Source organism: Aegilops tauschii, chromosome 1 (genome assembly GCF_002575655.3).
Source record: "Aegilops tauschii subsp. strangulata cultivar AL8/78 chromosome 1, Aet v6.0, whole genome shotgun sequence".
In the NCBI taxonomy this organism is placed as follows: Eukaryota; Viridiplantae; Streptophyta; class Magnoliopsida; order Poales; family Poaceae; genus Aegilops; species Aegilops tauschii.
This window is the reverse complement of record NC_053035.3, coordinates 503,140,939-503,155,297: the sequence shown is the minus strand read 5'-3', so window position 1 is coordinate 503,155,297 and position 14,359 is coordinate 503,140,939. Positions and strand designations below refer to the sequence as shown.

Below are 14,359 nucleotides of genomic sequence, written 5' to 3'. Positions count from 1 at the left end.
CCCTCGACGACGAGGCGCCTATGATGGATTTGTAATTTCAAGATGAAATGCCGGCTCAGTCTCTTAAAGGTGCTCATAGGGGTAAAAAGAAGTGCTAATATACCCATGTGCTACTACTTACCTCCAGTGAAAGGATTGCTAACAGAAGGCTAGCTTTGCACTGCGTTGCACTGGTCGCCGTCATCATGTGTCAAGAAAAAATATTTGATTGGTTTGAAACATGAATGTTCAGTTCTTTGGTCTACAAGAGAGTGACAGACCGACAGTCACATCTGTGGTAGACGATAGGAGCCCCTGCAAGTTTTTCTCCTTTGAAAGTTAATCTGATGGAAACTGTACCATGACCATGTTTTCGCTTGGGCCAGCTAGCTAGTGTGTGACTCGTCCGAAGTTGTGGTAACCGATAGCCTCTACAACATACACCACACAACAACATTTCTCCTTTGATCGACACTTCTTCTTAGGTAAAAACTGCACCACTGACGACCATGTTTTCGTTCGGCATCCCCTCCATGCCACTGCCAGCACACACCTAGCCGACCCCAGAGCAACGCCATGGCCGCAGCGAGCTTCCTCTTCCTAACCATCCTAGCTGCAGCCATCACCACCGCCTACTCCGTTGACAGCACGAGAGAAATATCCAACGGGAGCTGCATCCCGGCCGAGAGAGCCGCGCTGCTCTCCTTCAAGGCCGGCATCACGCGTGACCCAGTCAATCGCCTCGTCTCATGGCAGCAACGACACCACGACTGCTGCCGGTGGAGCGGCGTCACCTGCAGCCGCCGGACAGGCCACGTCGTCAAGCTTGACGTCCGCTATGATGATCCAATTCCAACAAGTTATGATTTCCTTGGTTTCGATGGTTACCCTCGCTACGTAGACAGGTATCTTCTTCGCTGCTTGCTCTCCAACATCTCAAGCATCTAGATTTGAGCGGGAATATTGTTCTTGGAGGTGCAATGGCTATGCCGGGATTCTTGGGCTCTCTCCAGAGTTTGACTTATTTAAACCTCTCCAATATGGGTTTTCGTGGTAGAGTGCCTCCTCACCTAGGCAACCTCTCCAAACTTCTACACCTTGACATAGAGGGGTACACGTACACTGATCTATACTCAAAGGATATATCTTGGTTAGCGCGGCTTCAATCCCTGCATCATCTTAACATGGGCTCCGTCGACCTCAGTGGAGTTGTTGACTGGGTCCATACAGTCAGCGCCATCCCCAATCTGGCTGTAATGATTCTGTTTTCATGTGGTCTTCATAAGAGGAATACTCCATCATCACTTCAACACCACAACCTTACGGTTCTTGAGGAGCTTGACCTCTCAGACAACTCTTTAAATAGTCGGGCTGCACACAATTGGTTCTGGGATTTAACTAGCCTCAAGAGGCTACGCTTAGAGGGTTGTGGATTATCGGGCACGTTTCCTGACGAGTTGGGAAACTTGACCTTGTTAGAGACCTTTAAAATTGATTACAACAACATCCAGGGGATGATACCAGGAACACTCAAAAATATGTGTAATTTAAGGTCTCTAGATTTCAGCAACAACAGCATCGATGGGGACATAACAGAGGTGATGGACAGGTTGCCCAATTGTTCTTGGAATAATTTGCAAGAGCTGATTTTTGCCAGGACCAACCTCACTGGCACTACCTTACCATTTGTGTCAACCCTTACTAGCTTAAACATGCTTGATGTCAGTTTCAACCAGTTGGGCGGTTCAATGCTTGCGGATATTAGCACACTTACAAATTTGACTTACTTAAACCTTGGTGAAAACAACTTGAGCGGTCCGGTGCCTATGGAGATTAGTGCACTTAAAAGTTTGACTTACTTAGACCTTCGAAACAACAATTTGAGTGGTTCAGTGCCCGTAGAGATTGGCACGCTTACAAATTTGACTCACTTATACCTTGGAAAGAACAACTTGAGTGGTGTGATATCAGAAGATCATTTTGCTGGTTTGGTGAATTTAAAGTTCATCAACTTATTTGGTAATAACTTGGAATTCATTATGGACTCGCATTGGGTGCCTCCGTTCAACTTGGATACGGCATTGCTTTCATCTTGTAATTTGGGTCCCCAGTTTCCTAAATGGTTTCGATGGCAAAATAGCACCAGTGACCTTAAAATTTCAAACACGGGTCTAGTTGGTAGGATCCCAGATTGGTTTTGGAAAACCTTTTCTCAAGCTACACATTTGGACTTATCCTCAAACCAACTTAGCGGTGAGTTACCATTAAGTATGGAGTTCATGTCTGTGATTGCGCTTTCAATGCAGTCAAATCAACTGACTGGTTTGATACCCAAGTTACCAAGAACAATTGAGTTATTGGACATATCAAGAAACTCTTTAGATGGGTTTGTGCCAAATTTCCAAGCTCCACATTTGGAGGTTGCAGTTCTGTTTTCCAATTCAATATCGAGGACTATTCCGACGTCAATTTGTCAAATGCAAAAATTGCGGGTCTTAGATCTTTCAAACAATCTGCTTTCAAAGGAACTTCCTGATTGTGACCGAAAAGGGCTGAAACAATGGAACCAATCTAGCAGCAGCTCTTCCATAGTCAATTCAGTGAGTTCTTTCAGATTGGAAATCACAACTCTTCTCCTAAGAAATAACAATTTTTCAAGCAGATTTCCTTTGTTCCTACGACAATGCCCAAGTCTTATTTTCCTCGATCTAACTCAAAATAGATTCACTGGAGAGTTACCTGGATGGATTGGTGAAGTCATGCCTGGTTTGGTTATACTACGGTTAAGTTCAAATAACTTTTCTGGTCACATTCCAATTGAAATAATGGAACTCCATGATGTTCGTATTCTGGATCTATCCAATAATAAATTTTCTGGGGCCATACCGCAATATCTAGAGAACATGAAAGCTTTGACTGGCACTGCTACTGCTAATCTTACAACGGTTTATAATATTTTCTTTGAAGGATACAGTTACGGGGATTATTACACTGGTATGGGACTGTCTAATGGTAGCTACACAGTGGTGATGAAAGGAGAAGTGATTGAGTATGGGGAGAATATTGTATATTTGATGAGCATTGATTTGTCTTGCAACTGTTTGACTGGAGAAATCCCTGAGAAACTAAGCTCCCTTGTTGGTCTCATAAGTTTGAATTTATCATCAAACTTGTTGAGTGGAAATATCCCATATAAGATTGGCAACCTTCGATCACTGGAGTCTCTTGACCTGTCAAAGAACAAACTTGGTGGTGAAATTCCTCGGGGCTTATCAGATTTAACATACTTGATCCGTCTGAACTTGTCATACAACAATCTATCCGGAAGGATACCCTCAGGGCATCAACTCGACATCCTCGATACAGATGATCCAGCCTCGATGTACGTTGGAAATCCTGGTCTTTGTGGACATCCAGTTCCAATGGAATGTCATGGTCCGCCTAGAGATCCGCCGACCAAGGGAGCTTCAACAGGATGGGTTGAACATGGTTTCCCTCAAAGGGATTTTCTTCTAGGATTAGTTATAGGTTTTGTGGTGGGCGCTTGGATGGTGTTTTTTGGACTTCTCTTCATGGAGAAATGGAGGCATGCCTATTTTGAGCTACTCGACAACCTATATGATAGGTTGTATGTCATTTCTGTTGTTACTTGGAAAAAATGGTTTGGACCACGGATGTGAATTAAGCAAGAACTACCAAAGATACCGCTACAAGATTAAGGGGCTTGTAGAACTTATTTCTATATTGTATTGTCAAACACTTTACCATTCAGAGCTTATTGATGTGTTGTATTGTATTGTCAAACACTTTACCACACAGTTTCATCTCATAAAATAAATGTATCCTGCTATGGCATACCCATTAATTGTGTAATATTATTTGGAACTATTTGGAACTTTCCCTTGCTTGCATAGATGGCTGTTTTGGATCATAAGATGTATGGACTGATTTTGCTGAAGTACGTTTTTATTTCCTTTCAGCGAAATGTATTTCCATGTATGAGCATCGTCTTGTTAGATACTCCCTCTGTCCCAAAATGTAAGATCATTTGACACATTTTTGGACGAAGGTAGTAGAATTTAGTGAAAACAAAACTTTATATGAATGCTTTCTAAATGTCACATTGTATTGGTGATCATCAATGTTGTCACCTATTGATGAGAGCCAAAACAGTTATCAACTATTGCAGAGGCAAGGAAGTAATGAAGAGAACAATCTCTCCTCCCAGCATATTGACCGTTTCAATTTGGAAGTATGCAAATTTGTGTATTTGATTTTTTTGCTGACCAATACACGTTACAATCAACAAGGGGGCAAAGAGGTCATCCACTTGTCAAACAAATTCACACCAGCGAACAGCATAACTGTTTATATTACCCAGCTTATTCTCCTTGATTATAACTACTATCTACTATATCTAAATAGCTAGCCCCCGCTACAAGGAATTCTCTCGCTTCTCCTTGAGCCACATCACCCAAATTAATTTAGCCTTTGGATATACTAGATCAATCAACTATATCCGTCCGATCTACACACTATGACCTGCTGTATCCACAATATGTAGTAACTGATGCATGCATGCAGTAACTGCTGCTTATGAGTGTTTTAATGAAGAAGAAATTTGACGCATGCATGCAGCTCATAGCTTCAAGCTATATGAAAGAAATGTGAAAGAAAAAAAATTGACGCATGCATGCAGCTCATAGCTTCATGCTATATGAAAGAAAAGTGAGCTGTGCATGCATATTTGTTTTGTTTTTGTCCAACTTTGAAGTTATGGATAGAGATATGTATTTATTTATAAAACAATGATAAACAAATTATCCTACTACAGGAGAAACTGTAAAGACAGTAGCTAGACGATTAGTTCAGTGCAATTTTTATTTCATACAAAATCCCGCCGCAACGGGGCATCGTCTAGTTATTATAGATTCTGGTTACTCAGAATTACAATAATGTACCCAGTAATACAACACTGCACAAGAAGTAAACAGTTGCAACATCGTAGCAGAACAAAAAAAGAGAAGTCCCACTTTGTGCCAGGATACATTCAAGGTTCTCCGAAACACTACATTATTGATCGGCGCGGATCATCTACTACAAAAAAGTATGAACCGAAACCGACATACCATGAAAGAATTGGTGTCACAAAATAATATACATCAAACACCCTCAGACAAAGTTTATGGTGAAGGAGACGTAAGGGTGGGACTGTCTCACTCTCGCCTCCCAGGCCAGCAGCCATGCCCACGTCGTCTTCGGATCTCCAGTAGCTGCTGCAATTCGAAGGTTCGGTTAGCGAAAGACAAGAGAAGGCTGCAAGTAACAACACCAAGACTGCAGCCTAGGCATGGAATTACCTGTTAGCATTTCCGCATAGCCCTTCCAAGATGCTCCTTACTTTGTTCTCACTCTTTGTAGATTTTTTTTTTTGAAACAAGGCAAAAGATTTGCCATTTTCATTGATTAAGAAGAAGAGAGTTGTCCGGTTAATTAAGGAGAACCGGACGAAAACCTAAATTACAAACCCTACAAAGGGCACACACGGACGACCTGGCTACCAACAAAATCACGACACAACCAACGACACAACCGTCGAGAGGTAGCACCGAACAACAAAGCAACGCCAAATAGTCGACCGCAACGTCGAGGACATGGTAGCTCCGATTTTGCCGACGAGCATCACAGGAGAAAGCTACGAGCCTCGCACCGACAAAGTCCAGCGCAACACCCGAAGAGCACCGCTCGTTGAAAACCGCCCTCATGGAGTCATCGTTGCCGCAGTGGCCCCGCCGCCCGCAGCTCCGACTTCTCTGTCACAGCCAGAAGCCAACATTGGCGCACCGGACCTTCGGCATCAGAAGGACAAGTCGCGACCCGGCTCTCCTTGCCACCATCGTCGTTGCCACACACGTCGCAACGCCACATCACCTCATCGTCGGTCGGGCACCTGCCGACCGCAATGTAGTGCACATCCAGCCTGCAGGAATCACAAATGGGACCAAGATCTTCAAGACGGCGCCCCCAAGAGGGAATACGACGTTGAAGACGACGCCGCCGCCTGATCCAACCAGGATCATGACTTTCGCCCGAAGATCTTGACCCGAGAGTGAAGGATGCCCAAATCACCTCGACGGCGCCTCCAAGGAAGAAAGCGACGCCCACAGGCGCCGCCGCCGCCGGCCAGCAAGAACCGGCCAAGCTTTCGCTTGGATCATCGACACCACCACTCTCACGCAAGCAACTCCACTGACCCGCACACCCCTGCACAACCACAGCGCCATGACCGTGCAGGGACCACCACCACGCCTTGCTGTCGAGTCAACCACGGCAAACCACCAGCACGAAGACTGATGCACGTCCTCCGGGCAGGGAAGGGCAGACTGCCACCCCGCATCCTCCCGCCGGCCAGATCTGGTGGTCCAAAGACCACGCAGCTCGCAGAACAGTAAGGTAAATGGTGATGAGACATGATAGTGTTAGACTGACTATCATAGAACAGTAAGGTAAATTACCATGAACAACACAGTTGTCTGTTCTAAAAACTAGTTACAGATTAGATGTGAACTCTTCCACTAATAACTTATTTGATTGATTTGAAACATGAACGCTTAGGCCTTCCCGGTTAATAGGAGAGTGATGGAGTGACAGCGACAACTGCAACTGACTGGGCCAACTTAGTGTACGTGTGTGTGTGTCACCCATCCAAAGTTGTGGTAGCCCGTATCCCCTACAAGACACGGCACCCGGCCATTTTTTGAAGATGTTTGAAGGAGATGAAAATTGAAATCCTCACCTAGCCGCTCAGCGCCAGCGTCGCACGACCCTGGGAAAGCGGTACCCATGCCGCACACCGTCATGCGGGGCGCCCTGTTGCCGGCCTCCGCTGGCCGGCTGCGACCTGCGATCACCGCTTGCTAAGTCCCTAGGGCTCATCCGTTGACAAGAAATTCGGAATGCCTCCTCGTCTCTGTTCTGCCTCATGGTGGGAACGACCAGCGGGGTGGTATCATTTCTTTTTAACGAACAGCAGGATGGTAACATTTTACAACTGTGCGAGGTAACATTGTACAACTGTGCGAGGAAACAACTGTGCGAGCCTGCCCCGAGCCCATGGCCAGGCGAGCTCACACAACGTCATGTTCGTGGTCACTAGCATCGATCCATGCACCAACGCACCGGTATCACGAGCACACCCGAAGCAAAAGCTTCGATCGGCCCCGGGCCCCGAGCACGAACCCTAAATCTGGCCCATCCTTGAAACGCGTGAGTCGACACCACCGTCGCCCGCCCAGCCCCGCGTATCATCGGAACCGATCCAGGAGAAGGAGGCCGACACCGCCGCCGGAAGAAGCATGTCCGCCGTGCCACCACAGCCACGCCAGGCGCGCTCCACAGCCCTGCCCAGATGTTGCCCAGGACGAGCCTGCACACAAGACAAAGTACCACCACCGCCCACGGCCACTACCACCAGAGGTAAACATAGGCCACCGGCCTATGCCGCCGTGGCCCGTGCCTCATGCCAGCCAGATCGGGCCGCCGCGTCGAGGCGCGCACCATCACCCGCAGCCGTCCACGCGCCGCCACGCCGCGGCGCCCCATGCCCGCACCCGACGGGGAGGCCCGCGCCATCCCATCGCGCTGGAGGAAGATCGATCCCCGCTGCCGCCGACGCTGGTCAGGCTGCGCCCGGCCATGCCCCTGGCGGCGGTGAGGGAGGAAGCTCGCGTCGGGGATCTAGATGCCCTCCCCGTCCGCCTCATGGGTGGTGGGCGGGAGAGGGTTCCGCATTGGAATCTCTAAAAAGTCTTATATTTAAGACCGGAGGAAGTATTTCAAAGGCAAGGAAGTAATGAAGAGAACCCTTTCTTCAATACAATCTCTGCTCCCAGCATATTGAACGTTTTGATTTGGAAGTATGCAAATTTGTGTATTTGATTTTTTGACTGACCAATACACATTACAACCGACAAGGTGACAAAGAGGTCATCTACTTGTCAAACAAATTCACACCAGGGAACAACATAAATGTTTATATTAACCAGCTTAGGCAGCCACCGCCTCCAAAAAACTAAGGTTTTTTACCTCCCGCCGGTGCCCGCGCCGGTCCGTCCCGTCTCCGGTGGCCTTAGGGCCATGGAGACGGAGTGGATCTCGGCCCTTGCTGGCGGGAGGGCTCCGTTTTTAGATCTTTTTTCAAGCTTTGTTAGGGTTTGTATCCTGCTCAGGAAGGCAAGACGGCGGCGGCTCCCTGAAGATGGAATAAAGATCTCCCCGCCTAGCCCTCGTTCCGGTGATACGTTTAGCATCATCGGTGGGCGTGTGGAGGTGTGTCTCCGGCGGATCTGTCTTTGGTGGATTTGCTCGGATCTGTTCGTCGTTCGTGTTCGTTCGTGTGTCTTCAGGTTGGATTATTTTGATCTACACTCTTCATCTGCGGCGGTCCGGCTGAGCTCCACTCCCCCTCCCCTATTCTTGGCCTAGTGCCTCCTGGCTGGTGACCATTGTTCGGGGCTGGTCGGTCACCGGCGGCTTCGATGGTGCTAGGAATCTGTCGGTCGGCTCAAAGCTCATGCCTCTGATGGTCTCCATAGCGTATGGATGCAGGGCAACGACCTTGGTGGTGGGAGCTGCTGGCTCGTGGCTCGTGTGTTGACTGGCTTGCTGTCATATGGCCGCGTGGCGGCATGGGGGCGGGCCTTCGACGTTCTACGGTGGTCGTGCGATCAGCGCTCTCATCACTAGTAGAAAACTGGGCTTTGGTCACAGGGCAATATTCACATTAGTCCCGGTTCAGTCACGAACCGGGACTAATGTGAGCATTGGTCCCGGTTCGTGCGGACAGGGGCCTGCCGGGCCTCGTGGGGGCATTGGTCCCGGTTCGTCCGGACCCTTTGGTCCCGGTTGGTGGGACAAACCGGGAACAATGGGCCACGCTCCTGGCCCACCACCCTTTAGTCCCGGTTCATACCACAAACCGGGACTAAAGGGCTGGTCCTAGTTGCAGCCAGTGTTTAGTCCCACCTCGCCAACCGAAGGGCGCTCACACCAGTTTATAAGCCTGTCCCTCTATGCCTTGTTGAGCTTCTCTTAAAGTGAAAATAGATGCCCTTATACAGGGAATTTCACCGAAATTCACAGTAAATTGAAATTTACTGTGAATTTAGGTTTAATTTTCTCTATAAAGCGCATCTATGTTCATTTTTTTATATTTATAAAATAAATAAACCTTAATAAAATAAATAAAAATAAAATAATTAAAGTAAAATACATAAGTAATTAGAAATAAAATAAATAAGTTTTTTGTTGTAAGTAGAAACAAAACAAAACAAATAAAGCAAAAGAGGAAAAAAAACACGAGCCATCAACTCCATAACCGCCATATCTGGGATAGAGAAGGGTGATCCCTTGGAGTGGGATTCACATACAGTTGCCCGTAACATCTACCATTCGAGCCTAGCAGGTGGAACTCGGATCTGTCAACAGTGTCAAAGCGGCAAATAGCAGGCGGAGGAGAAGCCACCGATGTCATGTGTAGATCCCTTCTAGGTCTTGCGGATCGTGCTATTACAGCAATTTGGTTGGTTGATCCCAAAAAAAAAGGAATTTGGTTGGTTTTCTTGAAGCCCTAGCTTGTTGTGCCGTCCTATTCTCTCAATGCAATTTAGCAAATGCTACTACAGTACAGTAAAGGGCACAAAGAAAAAGCACGCAGTGAAGGAAAATACCTCCATATCAAAGCTGCTACTTATCTTGTTGGTTATCAGGATGTGGATATGTAGAATTTTCTCTAGCCACGGCAACAGACATGCATTCATCGAGGGGGTTCACTACAGAACAAAATAAATGCTGACATTAGTTGTTGAGGGTACGTTTGACATCTCTGAGAGACTAGATAATGAAAGATGAATCGTCAAACCTGGATGAACAAAGACGCTACCAAGTGGATGAATCTGATGGCCTGTCCTCCCTTGAAGATCATGTGTCCTCCCTTGAAGGCGCCACCAGGGCCATGGACGCCTCATACACCGCCGCCGACGTGTTGTAATGATGAGGTATCGTGCAGGATCTGACACAGGATCACCTTCAGGCAAGATGAATAGGTCTTCAGGGGCACGACGGCAGCGGCGGCGCCATGGCCGGGACTGGTGACGGCGGCGGCGGCGAGCGAGCGGGAGGGTGGCGGCGGCTGCGTGCGAGTGGGAGGCCGGAGGATCACCACTCATTGTGCTCGACATATCACTACAAGAAACCTGTTAATCCATGACGGATTTCTAATGACATTTTTGGAAACTCTCATCGATGACCTGTTAAACCCCACAAGCCCGGTGAAAGCCCGCTAAAGCCCGTCTAACCGTTCCCGTATAAAAACTTAACCCTAAATTCCCTCCTCGGCCCCTGCATCGTGTCCCACAGCACGTCGCCACCCCTCGTCCCTCCCACAGCTCGTAAACCTTAATAAAATAAACTATAGTAACTACAATAAATAAACCTTAATAAATTAAGTAAAAATAGCAGTACTAAAATAAATAAAAATAGCAGCAGTAAAATAAATAAAAATAAAATAATTAAAGTAAAATACACAAGTAATTAGAAATAAAATAAATAAGTTTTTTGTTGTAAGTAGAAACAAAACAAAACAAATAAAGCAAAAGAGAAAAAAAACAGAGGAAAAAAATTATGCCACCTACTGGGCCACCACGGCCTGAATACGACTAGAAACCCATCCATGGGCCAGGATTCAGGCCCGCAGAAGGCCCAGTAGGCCCCACAGGCAAAGAGAACAGTTAGGCACGAAAGCCTGCAGTTGAGAGGAGTTCGAGAGGGTGGGCGCAGCAGCGCTTATAAACCACTCTCGAGCTCTCTCAACTAGCGAGGTGGGACTAAACTTTTGACGCAGGGCAGCACAAGGCCTTTGGTCCCGGTTGGTGCCACCAACCGGGACTAAAGGGGTCATTGGTCCCGGTTCGTGGCACCAACCGGGACCAAAGGCCTTTAGTCCCGGTTGGTGCCACCAACCGGGACCAATGAGTTCCCTATATATACCCCATCGCCACAGCAGAGCACTCCAGAGTGCTCTGTTTTTTCTGGCCGGCGAGGGGAGGGCATTTGGGTGCTCTAGCTCACCTCCTATGCACATGAGGTGTTCGATGAAATGTCTGAGCCACACTAGTTAATCTTTGTCCTCTCGAAACTCGACCTCCGAGCTCCATTTTCCCCGAGATTTGTCTAGGTTTAGCGGTCCGTCACGTCCCGTCCCCGTCTTCACCGCCGTCGATCGCCCGCGCCGATCTCATCGCCAGCACCACCGTGGTGAGCCTCTTGTTCTTATCTTCTTTCTGAAAAGAAAAAATTCTTACTTTAGATAGTTACTTGTCTAATTTTGTTACTTTTATTATTCCTTCTTATTACATAGTGCGATGGTTTTGGTATCCGCCCCCGTCGGCCCTCGTCCTGTCTATGATTCGGATGTGGTATATATTATCTTTTTATAACTATTTGGTTGATTTATTGTTTATGACAAATATACCGACCAACGTGACATAGATTTTATTTATCTAGGAGGTGGTTGAACCGGAAATTCTAACCGACCCTATTGTCGAGAGGTTAAATTTAGTTGAAGAAGAAAACAATTACTTGAAGGAAAAAATAAAAAAAAATTGAGGAGGAGAAGATGATATTAGAGTTGCATGTTGCGGATGTCGTCGATGATCACAAGATCAAGATGGATGCAATGCGCTTGAAGATTAGAAAGATTAGAAAATATGACATTCATACCGAGGCTTGATATCATTATGCCGTTGGAATTGTTACCTTGGTTGCGATTATGATCGCATTTTTTTCGCATTGAAATGTTTTACATAGTTTCAATGTATGGTTTAATTAATTAAATGCTCTGGAGAGCTATATATATGTTGTTAGATGAGAACTATGTATGTACTTTGGTTCTAATGTGATGATGAACTTCTATTAATTTGGTCACTTAATTATCTATTCATGATGTTCTGTAATGGTTTTTGACACACTTAATTATATATAATGCACGCAGATGAACCGGCAATGGATGTACGGTGACAGACACACCTCCGAGTACATTAAGGGCGTGCATGATTTTCTCGAAGTGGCTGAGGCAAACAAGCAGAATGGTTTTATGTGTTGTCCATGCCCTATATGTGGGAATACGAAGTCTTACTCTGACCGGAAAATCCTTCACACCCACCTGCTTTACAAGGGTTTCATGCCACACTATAATGTTTGGACGAGGCACGGAGAAATAGGGGTTATGATGGAAGACGGCGAAGAAGAAGAGGACGATGACAACTATGTGCCCCCTGAATACGGTGATGCTGCAACGGGGGAAGCTGCTGAAGATCAAGAGGAACCAGACGATGTGTCCAATGATGCTGCAAGGGGGGAAGCTACTGAAGATCAAGAGGAACCAGTGCCCGATGATGATGATCTCCGCCGGGTCATAGTCGATGCAAGGACGCAATGCGAAAGTCAAAAGGAGAAGCTGAAGTTCGATCGCATGTTAGAGGATCACAAAAAAGGGTTGTACCCCAATTGCGAAGATGGCAACACAAAGCTCGGTACCGTACTGGAATTGCTGCAGTGGAAGGCAGAGAATGCTGTGCTTGACAAAGGATTTGAGAAGCTATTGAAAATATTGAAGAAGAAGCTTCCAAAGGATAACGAATTGCCCGACAGTACATACGCGGCAAAGAAGGTCGTATGCCCTCTAGGATTGGAGGTGCAGAAGATACATACATGCCCTAATGACTGCATCCTCTATCGCGGTGCGTACAAGGATCTGAACGCATGCCCGGTATGCGGTGCATTGCGGTATAAGATCAGACGAGATGACCCTGGTGATGTTGACGGCGAGCCCCCCAGGAAGAGGGTTCCTGCGAAGGTGATGTGGTATGCTCCTATAATACCACGGTTGAAACGTCTGTTCAGAAACGAAGAGCATGCCAAGTTGATGCAATGGCACAGTGAGGACCGTAAGAAAGACGGGAAGTTGAGAGCACCCGCTGACGGGTCGCAGTGGAGAAAAATCGAGAGAAAGTACTGGGCTGAGTTTGCAGCTGACCCAAGGAACGTATGGTTTGGTTTAAGCGCGGATGGCATTAATCCTTTCGGGGAGCAGAGCAGCAATCACAGCACCTGGCCCGTGACTCTATGTATGTATAACCTTCCTCCTTGGATGTGCATGAAGCGGAAGTTCATTATGATGCCAGTTCTCATCCAAGGCCCTAAGCAACCCGGCAACGACATTGATGTGTACCTAAGGCCATTAGTTGAAGAACTTTTACAGCTGTGGAATGGAAACGGTGTACGTACGTGGGATGAGCACAAACAGGAGGAATTTAACCTGCACGCGTTGCTGTTTGTAACCATCAACGATTGGCCCGCTCTCAGTAACCTTTCAGAACAGACAAATAAGGGATACCACGCATGCACGCACTGTTTAGATGACACTGAAAATATATACCTGGACAAATGCAGGAAGAATGTGTACCTGGGCCATCGTCGATTTCTTCCGACCAACCATCAATGTCGAAAGAAAGACAAGCATTTCAAAGGCGAGGCAGATCACCGGAAAAAGCCCGCCATGCGTACCGGTGATCACGTACTTGCTATGGTCAATGATTTACATGTAATCTTTGGAAAGGGTCCCGGCGGACTAGCTGTTCCGAATGACGCTGAGGGACACGCACCCATGTGGAAGAAGAAATCTATATTTTGGGACCTACCCTACTGGAAAGAGCTAGAGGTCCGCTCTTCAATCGATGTGATGCACGTGACGAAAAACCTTTGCGTGAACCTGCTAGGCTTCTTGGGCGTGTATGGGAAGACAAAAGATACACCTGAGGCATGGGAGGACCTGCAACGTTTGCACGAAAAAGACGGCATGCCTCCGAAGCAGTATGAAGGTCCTGCCAGCTACGCTCTTACGAAAGAAGAGAAAGAAATCTTCTTTGAATGCCTGCTCAGTATGAAGGTCCCGACTGGCTTCTCGTCGAATATAAAGGGAATAATAAATATGCCAGAGAAAAAGTTCCAGAACCTAAAGTCTCATGACTGCCACGTGATTATGACGCAACTGCTTCCGGTTGCATTGAGGGGGATTCTACCGGAAAACGTCCGATTAGCCATTGTGAAGCTATGTGCATTCCTCAATGCAATCTCTCAGAAGGTGATCGATCCAGAAATCATACCAAGGCTAAGGAGTGATGTGGCGCAATGTCTTGTCAGTTTCGAGCTGGTGTTCCCACCATCCTTCTTCAATATCATGACGCACGTCCTAGTTCATCTAGTCGACGAGATTGTCATTCTGGGGCCCGTATTTCTACATAATATGTTCCTCTTTGAGAGG

General features: G+C 46.9%; 1 pseudogene; it reads left to right on the top strand.

The window, feature by feature from the left end:
* The first annotated feature begins 352 nt into the window (after positions 1 to 352).
* Positions 353 to 3,953, top strand: LOC120966570 (receptor-like protein EIX2; annotated as a pseudogene).
* The last annotated feature ends 10,406 nt before the right edge of the window (positions 3,954 to 14,359 follow it).